Source organism: Palaemon carinicauda, chromosome 3 (genome assembly GCF_036898095.1).
Source record: "Palaemon carinicauda isolate YSFRI2023 chromosome 3, ASM3689809v2, whole genome shotgun sequence".
Lineage (NCBI taxonomy): Eukaryota > Metazoa > Arthropoda > Malacostraca > Decapoda > Palaemonidae > Palaemon > Palaemon carinicauda.
In genome coordinates, this window is record NC_090727.1 from 200,945,223 (window position 1) to 200,961,714 (window position 16,492).

The 16,492-nt window shown below is 44.3% G+C and overlaps 1 protein-coding gene across 3 annotated transcripts in view; it reads right to left on the reverse strand.

Annotated features, from left to right (window-relative positions):
• Positions 1 to 5,603, reverse strand: part of LOC137638846 (putative polypeptide N-acetylgalactosaminyltransferase 10) — a 243,033-nt gene extending 237,430 nt beyond the window's left edge. Inside the window, exon 1 of one of the 3 annotated variants that reach the window (XM_068371256.1) lies at positions 5,507 to 5,603. The gene's annotated coding sequence lies outside the window, so the exon portion shown is untranslated. Of the gene's footprint in view, positions 1 to 5,334; positions 5,473 to 5,506 lie in introns of those variants that run through there. The other 2 variants (XM_068371257.1, XM_068371258.1) reach the window with 2 other exon arrangements.
• Between the last annotated feature and the right edge of the window lie 10,889 nt (positions 5,604 to 16,492).

A 16,492-nucleotide genomic window follows, 5' to 3' on the forward strand; every position in this document is an offset into this window, starting at 1 on the left:
AATATCAGAAGGAGGGAGAACAGCACTTTCTCATCTACAGGAACCATATCCGAGAAAAGCTAAGTTCTCTCAGTGAGGGTAAGCCTCAACTCCTGCCTGACTAGTTTGCTGCTGGCGAGTGGCGGTAACCACAGTGTGTTGCAGAGGCTGACACACCGTGTCAAAACACGGCAGCTTGTGGTAGCTCCCGCACGGCAACGGAGTGCTCTGTGTGTGGGAGTCATCAAACATCTGGCAGGGTTGACTGTGCATGGGTGGAGGAGCTCTCACAACAAGAGTGTGAGAGCATGAAGCCATGCCGGGCGCACAACCGTAGGAGGTGTGGGAGGGGCTGCGGTGGGTTGAGGAGCATGCGGTATGGTATGCAGAGCATGCTGTAAGGTATGCAGAGCATGCTGTAAGGTATGCAGAGCATGCTGTAAGGTATGCAGAGCATACTGTAAGGAATGCAGAGCATGCTGTAAGGTATGCAGAGCATGCTGTAAGGTATGCAGAGCATGCTGTAAGGTATGCAGAGCATGCGGTATGGTATGCAGAGCATGAGGTAAGGCATGCGGCTCATGCTGCATGGTATGCGGCTCATGCTGCATGCGGCTCATGCTGCATGGGATGAGGCTCATGCTGGTGTGGGAGCAGGCAGCCGCAGTATCTGCTGAGCGCACAACCTCGGCGGGTTGTAGGTAAACAGGCTGCATTGTCAACCTTCCAGCATGATACTCCTGTATGAAGGAGCAAGCTGAGACTGTAAAGTCTGCAGCATGGACCACTAGGGTCTATGAAAGACAACAACAAACGGAGCTACTGTCCGTTGTGACTGAGGGTCTAAAACAGCTGGTGCGGCAACAGACGGAGTTACTGCCTGTTGCGGTACCACCTAGCCTCTCTTAGGAGGTGTGCAGTTGTCGTACTGCAGCGAGTCCGAACTGACCCAGTGGCTACACCTAGGCCGTTGGACTTGCGCGGAAGGGACCGACTTGCACTTAAAAGCTGCAAGATTTGGTCCATGGTTTCTGCGAGAAACCTCTTCCACAGACGAGGAATAAATGGGCTCTCTCGTCTTTGTGTGGGTGGGGTGATCACGTCGGCAACGTGTGTAGATACACCCGAAACCACAGAGGGAAACGTCTGTTCGTCGATCAAGGCCTGAGGAACCCATAAGTCCTTCGACATTACTTCTCCCCCGGGCTTGGGAGCTTGTAAGAGGTCCCAGACTAGGTGAACCACTGGCACGAACAGACGAACCCTCGAACGCAACACTGTAACTTTGCGCATATCACTTTATCACTTTTGATTTTCTGTTTGCACTTATTTCACTGAACTCGAAACTTTAAGTGGTTTGTACCTGAAACACGCAATCCTATCCTTCATTAAAAGGTAGTAATTGCGAATACAGTATTACAATGTAACAGAAAAACATAATGAAAGATAAAGAATTCAGTGGCTGGAAAAGAGACTAAACACTAGATCAAATAAACTACGTTTAAAATCTCTCACCGCATAAAGCCTGGGAACAAGAATAAAACTCTAGAAACGTTTTACCTTCTTCCCCTCTATCGACTAGGGAGAAGAGCAAAAAACGAGAACAACGTTACCCGCTTGAACGAAACGTTTATCCTCCTCTCTCTCCCTCCGTCTCTATCTCTCTCTCTCTCTCTCTAGACTTAGAACCTGAGAGATGAGCCCAATTATATATATCGTTAACTGAAAGGTTTCCCAAATAAAAAGCTCCTTTATTAGAATTAAAACCATTTAAGCTAAGAAAGAATGAACGAAACGCTAGAATCGGTTTACTCTTACTGCAACGTGAAACCGTGAATACTCTCTCTCTATCGTAACGATAGAGCACAAGTTGAACGTTCTGAACGTCAACAACTGCGGAGACTAAACAAAACGTTAGTTCAACTTTGAAAACAGTACGAGACTTATCAAAGAAATTCTTTCAAAAACATAAAATTAAAATAGCATAAATTCTTAACAGGAAAAACGATATGACGGGCTCAATGTTAATTAACTTCGGTTCCAAGTAAGGACCGCCTACTATTAGGAAAGGTCGCATATAAACAAACATAAAAATTAATTTTTATAAGTTTATAATAAATGGAAAGTTAATCGAAAAGGCCTATAAATGGCGGAGAGATATAAAATAAATCTATAACTTTGTTAAGCAAAATTACCAAAAACCTAAACACACTTCCGTCTAAGGGAAGGGTGGGTCATAAAAAGTGAAAGAGAGTCTATACTCTCTTCGACACCAACACTTCCGTCTAAGGGAAGGGTCGGCCATTTAAAAGTGAAAGAGAGTCCATACTCTCTTCGTCACCATAATTAAATCAAATTAATTCCAAAAGCTTGCTAAGCTAATGATAAAGCTTCCTGAATAGCGAAGGCTAAACTCTAGAGCAAATACATCACCAAATCGTGAACAATAACTCCAGAATCAACAGCGTATCCAAGTAGGTCTAGCCGGTGGCACGACAGAGGAAAAATTGAGGTCTTGTTGACAAGAAGTACTGGAGTACCTGACCACAGATGGCGCTGTTGTGTACACCCCCACCTGTATAGCGATCGCTGGCGTATCCCGACCGTAGATTTCTGTCGGGCAACAGAGTTGACAGCTACATGATCATCGGGTAAGATTAATATTGAAAAAGCGTGGTTTGTATTTCAGTTACGGAACAAAACCAAATTAAAACACTATTAGGTAGTATTTACTGTGCTAATCATCAGCTCGGGCACCCACTCGTGGCAAGGGGCAGTGACTTTTTAGGTTAGGAGTTAGCCCACCCTAGTGTAGTATTTATTCGCGAAAATTTGTTTATCGCGCCCATGTATGTAACCTAACTATCGCGAATATATGCACGTTTATATTTTTCATTTTCTCATTTTTAAAGTCGTTCCCTCAGTTATTATAACATCATAATTAATGTATTCCCATAAAATAATATTTATTCTTTCCTTCATTTTATATTATTAATTCTTCATCATTTCTATTTTTTTCTGTTATTGCTGTAATACATTCAGTTTTCACATAGCAAATACTTGCTCTGAACGAGTTTACCCTTCAAGTTTACTTTACAGACACCGTACTGTTACACCGATGTTTCCGTTAGCCAATCACATAACCGTTCGTATGGAAACTTGTATAGGCGGGTTATATTTCCCCCATCCTTTGTTATTACTTCAGTCCTTTCCATGTCCTTTTTATGAGTCACTAAGTATTGCTAATAATTTTCTAAAATCGCATAATGTCACACCACAAGAATTAGTTATAAGTGTCGTTCTTGGTTATTCTACAGGGAAGAGAAGCACCTTCGACGTCCCGATAATAAAGTAAGTCATTGATTGTTTTTCATTGAATTTTAGGGTCGGTGATTTATTGTTGAATATACCGATTGCCAGTATATAGGAGGTTGATGTTTTTCTCTTTTTGAGAATGAGAACTGGGAAGCTAGAACCATTAGTTATTCTAAAATATATATACCAGGAATAATTATTAAAGAAAAAATAATCAATCACTGAGGTTAGCGTGCGCAGCTCAACATTACCGCTTGCCAGTGCATACGAAGCTTGATGTCTTTATTTTTTTGCGAGCGAAACGAGCGCACGGCGAAGCAGGAACCATTAGATTTAAGGTAAAACATTTTGAAAAAAAAAATATATGTTTTCCTGCAGTAAATAATATGATTTCACCGAATTTTACTTCATTTAAATTATACCATTTTTGGTGAGTGTGTAGTGGGGAACTAAGTAGTCAAAGTGGTTGTTCTGTTTGTTTGCATTTGAAATGACAGTCAAATTCAGTTAAATCCCGTTATTTACAACAGGAAAATATATTTTCTGTTTGAAATGTTTCCCCGACCATGAATATAAATTTACCTTCCATTATTTATCGATTCCCTTGGAAATCTTCCCAACCGAAAACTCCCGGTTCTCACTGGGTGGACCCCATTGCTGTAGGATATATTAGGGTATATATCATTAACTATTTATTTGAGACAAAAATGGGAGTTATTATATTTAAACTGGATTTTCTATCATAAAAGCTTTTCGTGTCCTAAACTATAATATAAAAAACCGTATACATCAGAGATACTACCGTACAGTAGTGATTAATGAGCAAGGACACTGAGTTAGGTTAGTGAAAGAACGTGAAGTTTCTACATTCACTAGTGTCGTAATAGTGGACTAGTAAATATTCGGTTTCATTGTAGTGTATTACAGGGCGATGTAACCTAGGAAAACAACTACTTTTTCTTATAGAAAAAATTACGCTCTCTTCGAAAATGACACTCGTTCCCGTCGCAAATGAATAGTTTCAGAAATATATATACATCTATATCCTCCGATAATGGGGGACCCCCAGTGGGAATTCGGGGTTTTGGGTGGGGAAAACATACTGAGGAATTGCTATATAAACGTAAAACAAGCCTTTTCTTCTCTATTCATTACCTTCTTGAAATTATAATAACCGGAGGAAAATACAAAACAGTATATCTGGATAAACTTTGGAGGCGCCGTTGCAAAGATTGTGTCATGAAAAAATACAGTAACCAGTGCTGCCAACGTCCGATGTAGATCAAATGTTATTTTGTGACCTGTCATACTACTAGGCTAGGTTAGGTGGGTTTGTTAGGTTCTGTGCCCTTTTTGTACTTTTTATATATTGGGTAAAACTTATATGGAGAAATTATTTAAAATACGTATGGAAATATCTATCATTTCTATCGTTAGTAATGTCAGCGTGCCGTTGGTAACTCTGTGTACCATACGTCAATGTTGGTAACACTGTGTATTATTGGTAACATTGCTAATGATATCGTTCGCAGTACATTCGTAAGAGAAGTGACACCGTGCAACTTAGAGCTAGCCGAATTGGTTTTTCCGATTGAAATGAACATCAAATTCGGTTAAATCACGTTATTTACTATAGGAAAACATATATTTTCTGTTCGAAATCTCACCCTGTAATACAATACAAAATTACCAAATATTCACCCATAAACCTCAGCAGAGGCATAAGTTAGTGGGAATAAACGGCTCCACACTTATCCTTCCCCTCAGTGGATTAGACTCGGTAAAGTCTATTGGGGGTGCAGATATCTATGGCTATCTTCGGATACGTCCCTGATTATACACGATATCTTCGGATAGTCGTTCCGGGGGTTCGAACCCCGTGATACCTGACGATAATTCTCTTATAATATCACTCGCAGAAATATTATATAATAGGAAACAGCTGAAGGAAACTTCCATCGGGACGACAAGGGTATCTCACCCAAAAATAGATTTTCCGACGTCAAAATCCGTTAACTGGAATATTATACAGGTTCTTACATAAAACTATCAAATGCGGCCTCGCCTAGGCTACGCCTACCGCACGTTAGTCTTCACTTGATTACACTAGCCCTAGTCAGAGATGACCTTTTTTGTAAGTTCTCATAGACCTAACAGAGTCTAAAAGTCTAAAACAAATTAAGATACACTATTTCAATATGGCCTTACATACCAGACTGATAATGTAGAGTAGCAGTTCAAGATTACAAGTGTACACGTACCACCTGTTAATAAATATTGACGTCACCGAAAGTAAACAAACCTGCCGATAGTAATCATAGATTTATAGAAATAGATGAGAGAAATTTGGAAGCTTCATCACAAGGTGGACATGTTCAACAAGCATATTATTTTATACTAATGTATTTTTAAACATTATATCTAGAATGTTTTATATGCTTATAAATGTGTTTCTTTGTGTATTGTTCAGCATTCTCAGACTCCTTTCTTCATACGAAATTACTGTCACTTTTCAGCAACAATGATATTTTCTTGGATCTTATATCTAATTAATGTGACTGTTCAAACTGTTCCTCCTTCATGTCTCTATAATATCTTCATCTTCATCACCATCTCCTCCTACGCCTATCAACACAAAGGGCCTCAGTTAGATTTCACCATTTCTATTTTGAGCTTTTAAATCAACATTTCTCCATTCATCACCTCGTACTTCACGCTTCATAGTCCTCAGCCATGTATGCCTGGGCCTTTCAACTCTTCTAATGTCTTGTGTAGCACAGTTGAAAGTTTGGTGAACTAATCTCTCTTGGGGAGTCCCAAGAGCATGCCCGAACCATCCCCATCTACCCCTCACCATGATCTCATCCACATATGGCACTCGAGTAATCTCTCTTATAGTTTTGTTTCTAATCCTATCCTGCCATTTAACTCCGAATATCAATCTGGGGACTTTGTTCTCAAATCTACAAAATCTGTTAGATACTGTTTCATTGTCATACCACAACTCATGTCCTCCATACTGTAACACCAATCTCACTAAACTAATATATATATATATATATATATATATATATATATATATATATATATATATATATATATATATATATATATATATATATATATATATATATATATATATATATATTGTAAGGACATCGCTCCCTCCATCGTCCAGCATTCTCATGGAATTCTCCATTTCATTTAAATTCTCCTTTCACCACACTGTGGCTAACTGTATATATTTGTTCCGCTCCCTCGGAGCTACAATTTCATGTATTTATCATTTAGCTACATATTTCTATTGACTTGTATTTTAAGTATTTGTACGTGTGAAAAAACACACATTTTGTGGCAGTTGGTTCAAGCCAGATTGGCGCCAGCGCGCATGCTACATTGCCGTCCGCACCTTGTATTATATTCTCGCATTTGTTTGAATAAACTGTCAGTTGTCGTTGGTGATAGCTCGTCTCACTGTCCTTACAACTGGTGACCCCGGAGTTGAAGTAGCATCAGCGGTTTTGGCTTTGCCATTAACGGACTTATTATGGCCGTGCTACCTTCTTTTACTCCGTTACCTTAGGCATGAGCTTCGGTCTTTGGTGTTCCCACACCTCGGTGCGTTTGTAAGGCAGTAGGATGAGCTTAACCGACATCTCAACTTCCCATCTCTTTGCCGACTCGTCAACTGACCACAATGGTGGATTCAACCCGCCCATCACGCCCAACGGCCTCGCCTCCACACCCAAAGTCAAACTGCCGCCGTTTTCTCAACACAACACCGCTTCCTGGTTCCTAAGAGCAGACGTACTCTTCCGAGTCGCTAGGCTCAGTGACTCCTGCGCCAAGGCCGACATCGTTCTCACCTCCATCCCAGAGGAGGTATTCAACAAGATTTCCCCATGGCTCGACGCCCAGGCTGGCCAAGTTTCCTACGACGACCTGAGAACGAAACTAATCGGTATCTACTCACTCTCCGTTTCAGCAAGGGCACAGAAAGTCCTGAATCTCGCCGGCAAACCAATGGGTGACACCTCTTCTGTCAAGGCGTGGAACGAGTTGACCGGCCTGCTAATGCTTCCTGAGACTGACAGCAACGGCCGACGGCGCGAGATTAGCCTATCTCGCGAGATTTTCCTTCGACGCCTGCCGCAGGACGTAAGGGCCCAATTGACGGACGAAGACACGCTTCCAATGAACGAATTCCTGTCAAAGGCTCAGAAGCTCCACGAGGCCTCCAAAGCATCCCGCCTTGGAGCATCATCAGTATTGTCTTCGTTCTCCTCCTTCAGCTGCTCTTCCATAGACTCTTCAGCAACGCCTCCTGACGACAATGACGAGATCAACGTTCTGGCAAGGAGGAAACCACCGCAACCGACACGTCCGAGCCCTAGGCCTAATCCAGCGTGGTGTTTCTACCATCAGCAGTTCGACAGCGACGCCAAGAAATGTAGGGCACCATTCAATTTCCCTAGAAGATGACGCCAGAAGAAACCACCTACCACCATCGCAGCTGCAGGAAACCAAAGCAAGAATGGTTTCTATATCCTCAACACCATCTCCAACCATAGACTCATGGTCGACACCGGCGCTATGCAGTCAACGTTCCCGCCGTCACAAGCCGACCTAGACCGTGGTCCCAGCAAAGACGCCCCCTCGCTCGTCGCCACCAATGGGTCTCCCATACGGTGTTATGAGACTAGAGTCCTCAGGATATCTATCATGGGCCGTTCGTATTCCTGGCCATTCGCCATCGCTGACGTCAGTCGCCCCCTCCTCGTTGCAGATTTCCTCGCTCACCACGGACTACTCGTCGATGTTGCTGGGAAACGCCTCACCAACACAGGAACCTGCCGGTCCCGCGCCCTAAGAGCCGGCCCTGCCACAATGTCTGTATCCGCTGTAATGACGCAGCCCTACACCGACCTTCTACAAGAATTTCCTGACGTTTTCAAGCCCGAGCTCCGCCAATCGCCTGGATCCCCCTCCAAGCACGGGATCTACCATCACATCACAACGACAGGACCTTCTACACACGCCAAATTCCGACGTCTCCCGCCCTAGAAGCTGAGGGACGCCAAACGCGCCTTTGAGGACATGGAACGCATGGGTATCTGTAAGAAAGCATCGAGCCGCTGGGCATCTCCCCTACACATGGTAAAGAAGCCTGACGGGACCTGGAGACCTTGCAGCGACTACAGGTGCCTCAACCTCATCACAACGCCCGACCACTACCCTCTGCCCAACATGCAAGACCTGACGAATGCGTTGCATGGCGCAAAATACTTCACCAAGATGGACCTTCTCAAGTCTTACTTCCAGGTCCCCGTATTTCCAGAGGACATTCCGAAAACTGCCATTGTGACACCATTCAGATCCTACACCTTCGCATACTCAACCTTCGGTCTACGCAATGCCGGGGCGACCTTCCAACGCCTAATGGATAGCATCCTGGGCGACCTACCATTCTGCGTCTGCTATGTCGACGACATCCTGATTTTCTCAAGGACCAAGGAGGAACACCGGAGGCACGTCCGCGCCGTCCTCAAACGCCTGCAGGAGAATGGGCTTCTTGTACATTTCGACAAATGCACGTTCGGCGCCGAAGGAGTGGACTTTATCGGTCATTGCGTGTCCTCGAGTGGGGTAAAATCCATGACAACCAAGGTGGATGCCATCAGAAAATTCCCGACACCTACGACCACCCGCCAACTTCAGGAGTTCCTGAGGATGGTCAATTACTACAGGCGCTTCATCCCCAACATCGCACAGACCCTGACACCCCTCGACGACGTCATGAAGGGAAAGGCGAAGAAACTTGAGTTGGGTTCCCCACAACAACACGCATTCACCCGAACAAAGGATGCCCTCGCAAACACCACCACCCTGGCTTACTTCGACGACAACTCCCCTCTACGACTGATGACCGACGCCAGCAACATCGCCTGTGGGGCTGTGCTGGAACAGCTCGTCGATGGTTCTCCTCGACCATTGGGATTCTTCAGCAGAAAACTGAAACCCGCCGAAACAAGATACAGCACCTTCGACAGGGAGCTCCTCGCCGTCCACCACTTCAGGCACATCCTGGAGGGCACACCCTTCACCATCGCGACGGACCATCCCCTCGTACACGCCTTCACAAAATCGACAGATGCATGGTCCTCCCGACAACATCGTCATCTCGCAGCAATTGCCGAATTCGGGTGCACCATAAGCTACATTCCCGGAAAGAAAAACCCAGTCGCAGATGCCTTTTCAATGATTGAAATCGACGCAATCCACCTGGGAATTGACTACGCCAACCTTCGCATCCGAGCAGCGCACCGACCTAGAGACACAGGATCACCTGACGGGGCCATCTACGCTCAAGATAACTGCAATTCCCCTCGGGCCGGCAGGAGTAACTATCCTCTGCGACACCAGCACCGGCTGCCCACGTCCCTGGATTCCGGCTTCCTGCAGAAGAAAAATATTCAACATCATCCATGGACTTTCACACCCCTCGGGACGCACCACTGCTTGCCTCCTGTCTGAAAAGTTCATCTGGCCTGGGATCAAAAAGGACGCCCGGGAATGGGCGAAGACATGCATCAATTGCCAGACGAGCAAGATCAGCCGTCACACCGAATCGGGGATAGGTGATTTTCCCCAACCGAAAAGACATTTCGGTCACACTCACATCGACGTCGTGGGACCTTTGCCGCCTTCGGGATCTGCTCGCTACCTGCTGACAATCATCGATCGCTCCACGAGGTGGTTGGAAGCATCACCGATGACCAAAGCTACAACCCAAGCATGCGCCGAAGCCCTTTTGTCGAGCTGGGTGAGCAGATTTGGCTTTCCTGACAACATCACGACGGACAGAGGCCCTGCTTTCCTGTCAGAGATATGGCTCGCTTTGGCAAACCTGATGGGAACGACACTCCACAGCACCACGGCATACAACCCCGCAGCAAACGGCATGGTCGAACGAACTCATCGCGCCCTCAAGGTATCCCTGATGGCGAGCTGCACCGACGGGGACAGGAAATCACGACTTCCTTGGGTACTTCTCGGCCTTCGTACCGCCCCTCGCGCAGATGGCGAGCCATCGCCCGCTGAAAAGGTTTACAGAGAGGCGCTCGCAGTTCCCGGCGAATTCTTTCCCACATCAACCGACGACACGCAGCTGGATCATCTTAGGGACATCGCCAGGAAGTTCAGGCCATGTCTTAAAACTTACCAGGACACAACTAAGCATTTCAAGCCGAGGAACCTGAACGACTGCGGTTATGTTACGTCCGTGTCGACGCTCATCGACAGCCGCTAACCAGACCCTATTGAGACCCCTACCAAGTAATCAAGAAAACGACGAAAGCCTTCCTTCTCGACGTGCATGGCCAAGAGGACTGGGTCTCAATAGACCACGTGAAACCGGCGTTTCTCGAAGGAAGCGACACTGCCTCCGCGGGATCTGGCAGATCCAGAGTGCCACCTCAAAACAAGGAGCCTAATGAGAAAAAAAGCAACAAATGATGACGAGAGGTAACGATCCATACGCCGACCGCCGACGCGCCCCTTCGTTCAAGAACAAGAGGAACCCTCCGACGCCCGAATCGATACGAAGACTAGCCTCATCAGTCTTCTACGCCGCCTGATGTCTTGTGGGGGGAGTACTTGTAAGGATATCGCTCCCTCCGTCGTCCAGTATTCTCATCGAATTCTCCATTTCATTTAAATTCTTCTTTCACCACACTGTGGCTAACTGTATATATTTGTTCCGCTCCCTCAGAGCTACAATTTCATGTATTTATCATTTCGCTACATATTTCTATTGACTTGTATTTCAAGTATTTGTACGTGTGAAAAAACACACATTTTGTGGCAGTTGATTCAAGTCAGATTGGCTCCAGCGCGCATGCTACATTGCCGTCCGCACCTTGTATTATATTCTTGCACCTGTTTGAATAAACTGTCAGTTGTCGTTGGTGATAGCTCGTCTCACTGCCCTTACATATATATATATATATATATATATATATATATATATATATATATATATATATATATGTGTGTGTGTGTGTGTGTGTGTGTGTGTGTTTGTGTGTATGTGTGTGTGTAAGTGTGTAATTTCGGGCAATTTGATTTCCAAATTTTACTTAGCCTAGCCATTGTCTGTTTTTTATTTTTCAATCTTTCATTAAACTTCAAATCCAGAGATCCTGTATTGGAGATCATGGTTCCTATTCCTAAATATCTAAATGATCCACTTCCTTAATCCTTTCTCCTTCCAATGATATTCCATCCTCTATTGCATACTCGTTCTCATCATCTCTGTCTTTCTAATTATCTTAGCGTTTGGCTAAGAGCTTTGATAGGTTGCCGTTGATTTTGACAAAGAAATGTTCCTCGTAATCAATTAGAAATGACCATGGATTTTTTAAAAAATTCTATGGACTACTTTTAATTTTCACTCTGTTACTATTAATCATTTAAGTTAATGGTTAAGTCATTAAGTTATATTATGAGGGGCGAATGACAGATCATAGCTGACTGATACTTTATTCGTCGTCGTCGTAGTGTATTACAGCCAACTCTTTTTGTTGGCACGGGCCTTCCCCTTGGTCAGCCCGTAGGTAACCTGTAAATTATAAGGTAGGTTGATCATTTATAGGGAAATTTGAAAAGTTTTCAGTAGTAGAGATAGTTGTGAACAGGGTAAGGATGATGGTTGTAGTGAGAGAGGGCCATCGTGCCACAGATAGTGGTAGATGGAAAAATGGGGTGTAAGGCCTTTGAATAGTAGGGAAAGGTTGCAGGTGGAGTTGTCCAACCCTTTACTCCCTAGGTTCCCTGTAGGAAATTTTTAGTAGTAGAGTAAGTTCAAAAAATACAGATGATGATGTGAATAGGGCCTTACAGTGAGGGGATGAGATGGTTAAATGAATGTTCTGAGGTCATTACCTTGGCGGAGGTAGTCTTAAAAGCAATTGTTTGTCTCTCTATGTTTTCAACACTTGCTTTTCTCAGCGTGGCCCCGCCCTGCCAGGCCTGTGGTGAGTTGGTGTCTACCTGTAGATCACCTCTCAGCTGCGTTGTTTCCCTACACTCTAGTAGGTAGTGCAGGAGGGCCTGTTGTGGTGTGACGTCACAGTGATCACACGGTCTTTGAATGTTTTCTAGGACTTCCCAGTTAGCCTTGTATCCCAGTCTGAGCCCGTGTATACAAACAGCCTTCTCTCTTAGGGTGTATATGGCTAGGGGTGGAGGCTCTAGCTCCGTGGCCCATTTGTACCACGTGACAGAGGGAGAGCCATTCCCTATCTAGTTGTGTAGTTCCTTGATTAGATTGACTTTGAAATATGACTTTACTTTGTTTTTAATCTGTTGTAGTGCAGGCTGTATATGCACCTGTACGCTTTATTTGTGTCTGGTGCTTTTGGCTAGTTCATCAGCCTTCTCATTTCCTGGTATCCCGATGTGACTTGGGATCCAATTTAGAGTTACTTGTCTATTTCTTTCATTGTGCTGATACAAAAGTGATTTGATATCAGCTAGCAGGGCCTTGTTTTCTTTATACTTTTCCTGTTGCAAGGCTTGCATTGAGGATCTCGAATCAGTATGTATGACTACTGGTCCTTCCTCATTTTCAATAGAGTATTGTAGTGCTTGTTTTAGTGCAACAAGTTCTGTCTGCATGGTGGAGACTTTGTTGGATGTCCTCCAGCAGGCTGTGAAGTTGCTGGAGAAAACTGCAGCTCCCGCTGTTTGGGTTCCAGGGTCTACAGTACCGTCAGTATAGTAGATCTGTGCCCCTATTGTTTCTGATAAGCGGATTGCTGCCTGAGCTGCATTTCTAAGTTCCTCCATTGTGCAATCTTCCTTTGCTCTTGGAAGCTTAGTGTAACTGTAGGTTTCTACTTGTTTCTTCCAAGGTGGAATGTGCAGTGCACTCTGCGCTGAGTCTGGATTTAGCTGCATGATATATTCAGTTAGGCCCAGGCTCTTTATGTTATCGCTATGGTCTTTGCCATAGGAGCTTGGGGTTTGAGCCTCCGGGTGCTTTGATAGTTCCTCTCTCACCCTCTTTTTGGTTATAGAGTCTCTGTCTGAGAGGAACATCTTTGCAACTGTGGATGCATTTCTTAGTGCAATCCTGTCTTCAAGGGATGGTAGTCCAGTCTCCGTCATTAGGTTGCACAGTCTTGTCCATATTGGGGCTCCTAGCATGAGCCTCATGGCATTGTTTTGAATTACCTCTATTGAGGCTTTTTGAGTATTTGTTAAGTTTGTAAGGGTTGGAACGGCGTATTCCACTAGCGCTCTGAAACAGGCTAGATAGTATTTCTTTTGAACAATGCTCATTTGCTCCGTCATTGAGTTTAGTCATGTAACTCATGGCTGTCAGTTTGGCATTTGCTTTTTCTTTGAGATATTTGACTTCCTCCTTAAAGGAGAGTTGTTTGTCTATTACAACTCCCAGGTATGTGTAACTGTCCACCCACTCTAGGGCCTTCATTCCTATTGTGAGTGGGTGCAGGGGGTTTGGGGCTTTGATGGCCATAACCTTGGTTTTGCCAATGTTTATTTTCAGTCCCAGCTCATTGAACCTGTGACTGATGGCATTAAGTGCTCTTTGCATTTTGACCATTCTGTTTGATCTTCGATTAATTACACATACATCATCTGCATAGATGAATATGTGTACTCCTTCGGGGAGTTGGAGTGAGGCTATATTCTCTGTGAGGATGCTGAATAGGAGGGGGCTAAGAATCCCTCCTTGTGGTGTGCCATTTTCCAATTCGTAAAAGTTTGAAGTCACTCCTTGGAATTTGATTCTAGCTTGTCTTCCTAGGACAGTTTTTAGTCCATGCTAATGGGTGACCTTTAACTCCTTTCCTGGCCACTGATTGTAGCATTGCTGCTGGGCTTGCAAGCTCAAAAGCTTTTTCAAAACTTTTTCAAAGTCTATGAAGACTATTGTTGCCTTCTTTTGATTTATGCAGCTTAAAACGTCTGCAATGCATTCAGAAGTTCCAATTCCCTCCTGATATGCATATAGCTGCTTGTGTAGGAGGCCAATTTTGTATTTCATTCTGTTCAGGACCATTTTTTCTCCTGTCTTTTCCACACAGGAAACTAAGGCTATTGGTCTGGGATTTTCTGGATCCTTTGGTTTTGGGATTGGCTGTGTATTTTGTTGCCTCCAGGCTTGAGGCCTTGTGTGCTCAAGGTGTGTTCTGTTTAACAACATCAGGAATGCGGTTTCTCCTGTTGGACCCATGTATTTGATTATTGTGTGGGTGATCCTGTCTGCTCCTGGCGCAGTGTCTTTTCCTGTCTTGTGTACTGCTCTCAGTTCCTCAACTGTGTATGGGGTGTCTGTGTCATCCTGTAGCTGACAGGTTGTGTTGATCTCTTCCCACCTGGCTGGCGCCAGTTGCTCTTGCAACATTCTGGTTTCAGGGGAGAGATTAGCTGATAATGTTTTATTTGCAAAGGCTGTCGCAATTCTTTCTGCCTCCTCTTGTGGGTGTAGGTATATTGCAATTGGATTTTTTTTCCGGCTACTCTGTTTAGCTATTTCCATAGCTATGTGAGTGTTGTATACTGGGATAAGTTTGAACACCATTCCATCCATTTTTCTATTCTTATTTCATGGATTTTTTGTTGTGTTTCATTTTTAACTGTTTGCAGTAGTTCTCTGTTCTCTACTGTGGATCTTCTTCTGTATATTTTTGTGACTCTATTTAGTATTGTTTTTAGACTCCTGACTTCTGGGCAGTAGTACCAGGAGTCCTTGAATATCTGGTTACCTCTTGCTGCCTTTAGGGGCATTGCTTTGTTAGCTGCATTGTGAAATGCGTCAACTAGGTCTTTCTCTAGTTGACCAATATCCTTTGGAGGATTGTAGTTTACTGCCCATTCCTCTATGGCTAGTTGAAAGCAGACCCAGTCTGCTAGGTCTTGATTCCATCTTGGTGGAGGTGGTGGAATTGGAGGTAATTGTTGTATCTCCAATTCTGTTATTGTGGCAAAGTAGTCACTAATCAGGGTTGAGTGCGCTCGCCATCTGGCTAGATGTCTTACTGCTGTTGTAGCAAAGGTCAGATCTAGTCTGCCTCCTCTTAGATGTGTAGGTTGCCCTGTGTTTAGAAGGGCGACTCCTTCAAATTCCTCCTGGGGGAAGGCTATGTGTTCTCCTGAAGGGTTTGTTATTGATGGGGATGATAATATAGGATGATGTGCATTAAAATTCCCACATATAAGTGTTGGTGTTATTTCTGCATGAGCAAAGAGTTGTGTCAGTTGCAGCTCTCCTGTGTCTTCCCTGTTTATCTTCCTGTATATGTTGTATATGTCTACTTTTTGGTTCAGCAATGTTATTGTTACTGCCAGTGTCTCTACATTGGTACCACAAGGAATTGGGTTGTGTAACCTTGTTGTTGGTATAGTTGTTTTGACTAGTGTAGCTAAGCCTTTGTCTGTGCCTATCTGTGGTGTGGTGTTGGCGTTGTAACCTGCAATTCTAAGTTTTTTTCCTGTTGTTAGAAAAGTTTCTTGTAACAGAATTACATCTTTATCCTCTGTTTTGCATACTGCAATCAAGGAGGACATTTTTGGTCTTACTCCGGCCGAGTTCAAGTTAAGGACTCTTATTCCTGTGTGTAAGTCGAACTGAATTGTCTGGGGTCCCTAGGGGCAAAGGCAATTGCCTTGACCTCAGACGATGGGGTGGATGAGGTGAGAGTGGATGAAGTGATGGTGGATGGGGTGAGTGGGATGATAGGGGTGGGGTCTGGTGTGGCGGACGTGGAAGGTACAGGTGATTGAGGAGATGGAGTGGGAGGTATGGAGTTTGTGGTATGAGAGGTGATCTCCTGGACAGCATGAGAGGCGGGGAAGGACTTGGGTTTGGAAATGAAACCCATAAGGACTTGTTCAATGCTGGCTGCTATGGCTTCAGCATTGATTTTGCCAGTCACAGCCTATGTGACTAGGTCAGTCAGTTTTTCTCTTAAGACTGTGGTCTTAATGAAAATGGTTCTGGGCATTGGTTTTGGGGCCTGGGATGTTGAAGTTGGGGCTCTGGAGGAGGACCTAGCTCTAGAGCTTTTCTTAAGTTCTTCTTAAGAATAAAACCTCCTTCTTGGTAGAGGTTTGGGAGCCATCCTTCCTCTCGTCTCTTCTCTTTTCTCCTTGGGGAGGGCAGCAATTA